Source organism: Hyla sarda, chromosome 4 (assembly GCF_029499605.1).
Source record: "Hyla sarda isolate aHylSar1 chromosome 4, aHylSar1.hap1, whole genome shotgun sequence".
Lineage (NCBI taxonomy): Eukaryota > Metazoa > Chordata > Amphibia > Anura > Hylidae > Hyla > Hyla sarda.
In genome coordinates this window covers 160,138,740-160,148,461 of record NC_079192.1, presented here as the reverse complement: position 1 = coordinate 160,148,461, position 9,722 = coordinate 160,138,740, and the positions used below count along the sequence as shown (strand labels likewise).

The 9,722-nt window shown below is 39.4% G+C and overlaps 1 long non-coding RNA gene across 1 annotated transcript; it reads right to left on the bottom strand.

The window, feature by feature from the left end:
• Positions 1-832: 832 nt before the first annotated feature.
• LOC130368609 (uncharacterized) lies at positions 833-9,625 on the bottom strand. The gene is made up of 3 exons (XR_008892521.1): positions 8,289-9,625; positions 6,438-6,492; positions 833-1,071 (listed from the first exon to the last, which is right to left on the bottom strand). It is a non-coding gene; the product is annotated as an uncharacterized LOC130368609 (long non-coding RNA).
• Between the last annotated feature and the right edge of the window lie 97 nt (positions 9,626-9,722).

The window sequence follows — 9,722 nt, the reverse complement described above, 5'->3', positions numbered from 1 at the left end:
CTGGTCGGTCCCTGACACTAAGTGTCTAAGTGATAATACATGAGGCGCCTCTGTGTCGGTCTTCTTTTTTCCTTATACCAACAGGTTCACTTGCACTGCACTATGCACTTTGCATAATGTACACATTGGCAGTTACTTACCCAGTACTTTCTGTGGTGCCCTATGCAAACATTGCAAAGCACCAGGGAAGCTTTATAAGTGGAGCATGGAGTCAAAAACTGTCAGAAATCCCCAGCTCCACTTACTAAACAGTAAGCAGTTTTTTTTACTGTACAGGCCAATTACTATTTTTAGTACAGTTACCCACTAAACACATATGTAGTGCATTCTTTTTATAACGGGTGTCATAATGGTAGATGCAACAGACTATCTATGATTAAGTGCCAATGGCGTGAAACACGTCAGAGACTTTTATCCTGCATTTCAGAACCTTTGTATGCAACCTTCAATACATCCAGAATTGTTTTTTCTACACATCAATGGTGCTGGACAGCTTTCTTCTCTTTTGCATCTATGTTGAAACGGGCGGTGAAGGTAGGTCCGAGCACAGGTGTGTGCATTAGAACGGGTGAGCTGTTACCTGCTCTTCGTAATAGTAGATGGTTGGTATAATAGCAGATGTTTCTCCAGAAGCCTAAATGAGGCAGCCACTGGCACCCAACAGCTGATGTCACTTAGCTTTTTCCCAAAGAACAAAATATGTCATACAGTTGCAAATGTCAGGTCCATATGTTCAATGTTTAAGAAGCTTTACCTAGGTTGAAGGTTATTCTATGGATAATTGTCAAATGTAAATATTAGGTGATTCACAGGTTTTGAATGGTAAATGGGCCCCTCAGACTGAATGTTATTAAACAGGAAACATATTGTTTATGATCAGTTCTGTATATACTGGATATTATTACTTTTAGCAGTCTTCATATACTCCTGATACATTTTTCTGATGTGAAACCTTATTCTGCATATAACTTTGATGCCTAACATATGATGAACAAGTATGTAGGAAATAAGGTGGAAGGCAGCACTTTTATTCATATGCAGGAATTGTTTTCTTGTCTTCTGAAGAAGAACCTAGGTGTAGAAAAATGTACAGCATTATATAATCTCTGCACTTTGCTGTAAAAGGTATAGCAGAGTTTACTGAGATAACATTTATCCAGCATAGTAAAGTCTGTATTTGGAAACTTGAAAACTAAATTTGCAGCAGTTATAGTAGATGGGCACTAATGTGAGTAACAGGACTTCATACAGTTACTAGCTGGATATATTTAATTATAAATAGGAACGTGGCGGGCCGTGTGGAAAATGTATGTGTGCACGCTTTTACTATATCAGATTTGGCTTCTGTCCAATGCAATTACATTAGGTAGCAAAACAGAACCTGAACTGAACACTTACGCTCAGAAAGTTTATCTTAAAAAGTAAAATAACTGGCTAGTGTGTGCTGTAAAAGTCTTTTTTTTTTTTTACTACTGTGCACTAAGGGAACTAAATGCTACATTGCAGCATTCTTAACTATCATATATTAACCCTTATGTTGGGTGATGAGGTTCTTTGGGAAAGTTTTTAAAGTTTAGGTCCTGTTCACATTTTGTTTTGTTAAATTTAGCATGTATGCCAGAACAGCTCATCATGTACATATTAAACATATCCATAGGCTTCCAATGCTGCACAAAGGCCTAAAGAGTGCCCTCTATCTGGCCAAATTATGTCACTACTACGCCAAACAAAAAAGTTGTAAAACATTGCAAAAACTATATTTGGTATCAATGTAATTGTACTGACACAGAAAATAAATGAAAGGTGCAATCGAGCATTTTAAAATAACAGATACAATGCTGGGGCTGTTAGAGAAAAAACAATATTTACCTACCCTGGTGCCCCACAGCTAATGCTGCAGCTCCCTGTCAACTCCTTCAAGCCCCCGAATGCTTGTCTCTTCTGTCTGCTTCCAAGATGAGAGCTCAGAGCAGAACCCGCTAACTCAGCCAATCACTGGACACAGCAGTTTCTCTTCTCGGCCAGTGATTGGGTAAGTGGGCCGGTCCTGCTCCAAAGTCTTTTCTTGGAAGCTGAAAGGAAAGAAGAGAGGAGCAGCTGAGGGGTAGGTATCTTTTTTCTTTTCTTTTGTCTACAGCCCCAGCTCTACATGAATTATATTTAAATGGAGGAATACCCCTTTTAACATGTCTGTTTTACTGCACAGTGAATGGTATAATATGGACCCCCCCCCCCAAAAATAAAAAATAAAAATTAAAATGAGATGAACAGATGTGTCTGCAAAGTGGTTTTATTCTCCGAATAATCGCCATACTGATGTCAATAGACTTTCTATCAAAATCAATGTAAAAAAAGTTTGTGTTCCAATGAGGACAATAACCAATATAAGTAGCTATAATCTCTGCTGGTGTAAATAACTGACAATAATGCATAATATATATCCTGCTATAATCAACAAGGTTTCCAGCTTCTAAGGGACTGTACTACAGCTTCCACCAGCTCTAAGGCTGGATTCACATCACGTTTTTCCCAATACGGGACCGCATACGGCTGGGGGGAGCTAAAACCGGGCGCTCCTGTATCCCTGCCATATGCCGCCCGTATGTAATGTATTTCAATGAGCCGACCGGAGTGAACCGGTCGGCTAATTTTTGCCCGTATGAGGTTTTCTACCAGACCTAAAACCGTAGTCAACCACCGTTTTAGGTCCGGTAGAAAACCGCAGCCGGTCGGCTCATTGAAATACATTACATACAGGCGGCATATGGCAGGGATATGGGAGCGCCCGGTTTTAGCTCCCCCCAGCCGTACGCGGTCTCGTACAGGGAAAAACGTGATGTGAACCCAGCCTAACAGACGTTCAGATTTTTCCTTATGTTCTGCAGTAATACAGTCCAAACTGTGAGAAATTTGCAGTCTGTATTTGTGACACTTTTATTTTACTTTTTCATTGATTGGGTAATGTTGTTTATGTACTTCCTTACTCTTTATAGTAGACTACCATTTGTGTGTATTTGTGCAATACTGGATAATTAAAGGGTCACTGAGCTTTCACAAATTTTTTAACATGCCCTAGAGACATACCAAAAGTTTTGATCAGTCAAGGTCTGGGTTCAGACCCCAACCAATTGACATAGCTAGCACGTTCTCTCCCGACGCTGTGCACATGATTATAGGAGATCTGCAGCCCTAGACATCTCCTATCCGCAAGAGGCATGTTGGTCATAGCAAGACACCGCAGCTTACACGCCCCCTCTTTGTATCACTATGGGAGAGGCAAAGATGCAGCGTTCGGGCATCCCAGCCTCTCCCATAGAGCTGTATGGAGGTGGTGTGTCGTTGACCTCACTGAGGTCACATTAGCCGTGCAGAGATGCGGCAATGCGGGTCCCCATACAAGAGATCGCGGGGGGGTCCCAGCGGTCAGACCCCCCGCGATCAGACACTTATCCCCTAAGGATAAGTGTCTAAGACTGTCGTACTCCTTTAAGACTGTCACATAATGTAATTCTACAGGGCGGTCTTATGGCGCATGCACACTGACAAGGGAGAAGCAGCACTCTCATCCCCGCTAGTTTTAATGATTGGTCAGAATTTGAACAAACAGACCACAATGAAATCTTTTGACATGTCCCTAAAAAATGTCAGTGTCAAGTGTTAAAATTTGGGAACCTGTTAAAAGCCATGTCATTTATGTGACCAACATTTTTATGCATTTATTTATGTACTGCAAAATAAACCTAATTCTTATTTTTCTTAATGGCATTTTGTGTTCAAAATGAATGTTTCTTTATAAGTGCTAAACTAAAATATGGACAAAGGAAAATATTCTCCCACAAATTCTGCCTAAAATATTTGCCAATTTTGATTGCTTTAGTCATTTTTTGCACCTTGTTTAAAAAATATGTAAAAGGTTTCAAAAATGGTGCAAAAGCTAGGCAGTAAGGAAAAGTATAGTGAGCTCTGCCAGATATATTGCTGTGCGCCACAATGGCAAATGTTGTGCATTTTATTACTGTATTAATAATCCAACATGGTAACAATAAATCTATCCCTAGGCACTTTCACTTGGTGGTTCCTAAAAATGTTATTAATTTAAAAGGTATGCAGCATACTGTAAAATAAGCATTCTAAAACTCAAGGTCATAGCCATTAGATCTTTATTAACATTTTAAAACCCATTCTAACATATATAGGTCCCACAAACCCCTTATTGGATTTAGTTACATACTTTCAGTTCATGAGGTTAAAAACAACAATATACACAAGTCTATCAACTCCAACCTCTTTCCGTGTTGATCACATTGAGATATTACTCAGACCTCCAGATCAATGTCAAACTTCTGTAAGTTTAACCTTGAGAAATTAATATTGAGTCTAACCTCTTCTATCCTTCTTTCAGCAATACCAAGTTTTCTGCTGGATGACCCATGAAATGTATGTTTTCTTTATGTTTTTTACTTTCACCTCTTTGCAGAATAAGATGTATTTTAGGGTGCAAGTAATGTTTTGTTTAATTTTTTCATATATATTTTTTTCTTTTTACATATAAGAACCAGATACTGAAACAGTCTTTTTTACTTATCCTTGACGAACTCCATGACCACATGGGAGGGGTGTTTCTTTTTTATGTTGTTTACAATGTGTTCAAAGTTATATTGATACTTTAGGTCAGCGCGATTACAACAGTACCAATTTTTATTTTTTTTTTAGTTTCCATAATGTTTTACTAATTTAAAAAAATCCTAAACTTTTTAGATACATTTTTTTTAATTACCATTTTCTGACCCTCTATAACTTTTAATTTTTTTTTCCGTATACTAGGCTGCTTTATTGTGCCATGTTGTTTTTATAGGTACCATTGTGGTATTAATCAGTATTTTTGATTGATTTTTACTAACATTTTTCTGGGCTATGATGTGATAAAAAAAAAACAAACACAATTTGGGGATTTTTTCTTTCTTTTTTTTTTTTTTTTGCATTTACTGCACAGGATAAATAATGTAATATTATGATAGTCTGGACAATTACGCATGTGGAGATACCAAATATGTTTATTTTTATTATGTTTTCTTACGCATAAGACGACTTTTCAACCGTGGAAAATGTTCCCAAAAGTTGGGGATCGTCTTATACGTCGGGTGCTGCACCCGCCCTGTTGACCACCCTCCCCCCCCCCCGATTAATTTCCCCCGTCACATTTGGGACATCCCTGTGTCCCGAAAGATCTTTATCCGGAACTTTAAAAAAACGTAGGGGCCGCTGGAAGGTAGGGTACGCAGGGTTGTCACTGACGTCCCATTTTTTTTTTTCACATTATAATGGTCTCCTTTTTTTTTTTTTAGGTGGAATCATTAGCTTCCTCAAACAGATCAGTGCAGTTCCAACTGATCCACCCCACTAGACCACCAGTGACTGTTTAAAGGTCCCTTCAGAACAAAGCTGAAAGCGGTGATCTAAAGGGTTAATAGCCGGCCACGGTGATCGCTGTATGCAGGCTATTAGAAGCAGCCCTCAGATACTGTAATCAGCTGGGGGTCACAAGGTATGGAGCGGGCTCTGCTCCACACACCATTAGCGGCACCATGATGGACTGGATCAGTCATGTGTCGCAAAGGGGTTAAGCAACTTTTAAATGAGTACTGTCAGATCCAAAAACTTTTTACATGTAGGTACTGATGAAAATTAAACACCATTTGTAAAATGGCTGTTAAAAAAAAAAAATATATATATATATATATATATTGAATAAACAAAACGGGGGTTCCCACTAGGGGTCCCCATACCTACTGGGACACTAACCAGTACTGCAGCAGCATCATGCTTGTCCATGAGTCATCGACAAGAGATGACTCATGGACAAGGCTGCATGAGCAGGTGCACCAATCACCTCCCACCACCACAAGGAATAGACACGACCCCTTCCTCTGAGAGGATTTCGAACACTGTGAGCTAATAAAAAGAGGTGTTTTTTTTTTCTAAGAAATATAGGTGATAGAGGCATAAAAATTAGATGTACATGGTCAGGATTAGATACTGAGTAACTTTTTGTGGGATCTGACAGGTATACTTTAAGTTCTGTTTCTACACCTGCTAAGCAGGCTATGTATCTCCATTGTAACACTTTCTCAAGCGCTGGCTGACCGCTGCCCCCTTTACCTGTATTGATGTGAACTGTGTGAAATAAAGAAGTCTGACAGTGACCAAAAATTCCAAAACAACAGATCATATCTTTGGAAGTGAGTAGCCTGGCTGTGGCCACTTATCTTCAGTGTATGGACAGGCCTCCTGTCCACTTTTTCAAACTTGTTTTCCAGAGCAAAATAGTTTAGCAGTAGACATAACTTTAGTTGCCTCAACTAAAGTTATGTCTACTGCTAAACTATTTTGCTCTGGAAAACAAGTTTGAAAAAGAAATTACTTGAAAAAGCACTGACCTATTTGATGTTCTGCTGCAGACACAAAATCTGGCCTTGGTGTAAATGTGCACAGCTGTAAAAATACAAGAGCTTGAAATTATTTCATGAAAATACACAACAAAACAGCTAGAAAGTAGATGAGGAAAAGGAGAAGGAGTGGTATCTGGAAGAATACAGCTATGCACAGTCTAACATTTACTGTCAGAGCATCAGAGGATGGAAACATTATGGATGGAAGGATGGAAACATCCACCCAGATTGTTTATGTGGCCGTAGTGTGATATTATTTCCAAGTCATTAAGACTAATGTGATGCATGTCGTGCAATATTTCTGGTTGAAGAGTTATTCCAGGAAAGAATTGACAACTGTACTTATTATTAAGAAATAAAAAGGTCTAGTTTTATTTGTACTTGCCTTCTTTGCACAGAGGAGGCGTCTGTAGCCAGTGGAGAGATCAATATGCTCCATCTGCTACATCACCCACACACAACAGACAGAAATCTGTCTCCTATGAGGAATGGGTGTGTGTTGGGAGCAAGTGCAGAAAACCTGGAATCACTGGGTCCTTCTTCTGCACACAGGATTCCATGATCAAAAACCCCATATTGACCTCTAGAATCATTATAATCAGAATAACAAAAACAGAATAAAGTTTATGACAAAAACTAGATGAAAAAAGTCCCCTTTAGGGTGCGTTCACACGCTAGTAGCTAGCAGCGAGTTTCCCGCTGTGGGAAATCCGCTGCGAGTTACGCTACCATTGATTTAAATGGGTTCACGGACAGTCCGCAAGTCTGACACTATTGTGGACTGTCTGTGGACCCATTCAAATCAATGGTAGTGTAACTCGCAGCAGGTTTCCCGCAGCGTGAAATCCGCTGCTAGTAATAGCGTGTAAACGCACCCTTAAAGGGGTATTTCCATCTCCACTAATAGCTTCCAGGCCCCCTTCTGCCAAATACAGCCAAAGCGGGCAAGTTGTGCAATTTGCATAACATCCCATTGTTGTTAATGGGAGTTGCACCAGTGACATAGCCCCACAAGCTACACTTCTTATGTAAATCCCATTAATGCCAACAGAAGTTACACAAATTGCATACCTTGCCCACTTCAGCTTCCTAACCACCTATCAATGTCACAAACAGGCTGGAGGGGCCAGGAAGCATTAGGGGAGATGGAAATACTCTAACATCTTGCATGTTTTTTCTTTTTTAGCAAATATGCTTTAAATGGACATAATTTTTATATGTTGTACATCTTGGCAAAACATTAACCTTTCTAATATACTTCATAAAACTGTTATCTCCTTTTGATAGAAATGATGGCTTATTAAAAAGACGAAAGCACAGAGTGGGAAAAAGTCCATGAAGTGTGGGTGGGACTAGCACTTCTCTGTGCTCACTCCTATCCTATCAGACTGCAGCATGAAAACAGAGAGGAGTGATAGAATGAAGAGACCCAGTACAGCACAGCAGACTCAAGGAGGAAGCAAATGCATGGTGAGGGCGGGCTCAGTGCTTGCCTTGAACATGCCCCTTCCTGAGCAGTGGATGTCAGAATAAGTGAGCAGCAGAGCAGAGAGATTTGTAAGCCAAATAAAGAAGCTAGACACATTAAAAAAAAGCCATGTAAAAGCATGTGCATGACCTAGTGAGTAAAATATGTAAGCATTATTTTTTCTGTGATATGACAGGTACGCTTTCAAAAAAATCTCATATTGCAATAAATCACTTTAGTTTGCTATGTTTGGTTGAAAGGTGAATGAAACAGAAAAAAAAGCAAAGACAATTTTAATAGAAACCATTCATATATTTCAACTTTCAATAAACATTTTATGTGCATAACAATAAATAGCATTCATAACTTACTAGACTGTTTACAAAGCATCTTCATGTCATGGTCTACCAATGGCTCTGCAGGTAATCTACTAAAATGACAAACCCTGTATATAATAAAGGTGCAAAATATTGCTCTATAGCATATTTTGAAAATAATATAAAAATAAGTTCTATATTACAATTTAAACTTGGCTTGTAAAATTTCAACGTAATACAGCCTTTAATCTACAAACAGAACACATACAAACAACTTTCTTTTATTTTCTCAGCGATATACTTTTTATTTTTTTTCACTATATTGTTAATGACGAGATGTGCAAAAAAAAATATAGAAAATGTGTAAACTGAAAAAAAATACAATTCGTTTTCTATCATAAAACAATATGATAAAAAGCGTATGAGAGAGTTCCTCTTCAAAGCGAAAATTTGAAAAGGCCATAGTTTTTTCATAATGGCACCTTTGGCCATTATATATACTACCTACAATATATTAATAAAAATATCCAGCTACACGCAGATTAGTGTCATGAAAAAGCCAGAGCATAAAAGTTACCTACAATCATAGTCAGTCCTTTCAATGTTTAGAATACAAATGTAGGGGGGGGGGGGGGGGGATAACAAATGCCACCATGTTCAATTACTTAAAATGGTACACCAATAGTATTAGGATTTTAACTCCGTTTTCTAGTTCCTTTTTACCATTGACTGTAAAATGTCCGACTCCTATAAAACTGCTGTACATTAAAGGGATACTCCACTGCCTCAGCGTTCAGAACATTTTGTTCCGAACACTGAGTGCGGCGCTGGGGCTGGTGATATCATGGCCACGCCCCCTTGTGACCCCACGCCCACTCAATGCAAGTCTATTGGAGGGGGAGTGTGACGGCTGCATCATGAGGGGCGAGGCCGTGACATCATGAGCCCCAGCGCCCACACTTACGAACGCTAAGGCAGTGGAGTACCCCTTAACCATCAGTCTGCACATTAGAGTGAATCATACAGCCATATGGGAATCAAATACTTAGAGACAAAGACAGGAATGGATCTCAGCAGGAAAACCTTTCCAGCTATTTTATGGCTGTATGAAATCAGTTTTAGGATAGCGTATTTTTGCGTATTTTGCTGCTGCGTATTTTCCTAGTCAATGGGTAGCAAAATCGGCTTCATATTTTCCATTGACTTCAATGGCACATGTGACCCTACCCTTAATGTGGACTTCTGTATGATGTCCTTGTGGGGGACCTGTCAAGTTGAATACGATGTCTCATCTGCAGAAAGCATGTTCTAGATCTAAGGAACTGGGGATGGACTTCCAGGGGGTGGCGGGTATCCACGGCACTGACCAGGAACAGACACGTCAGGTAAGTAAAAGGTAGCTTTATTTAGATAATGCAACGCGTTTCACCACGCTTGCGCGGCTTCATCAGGCATACATCAGGTATGACTGATGAAGCCGCGCAAGCG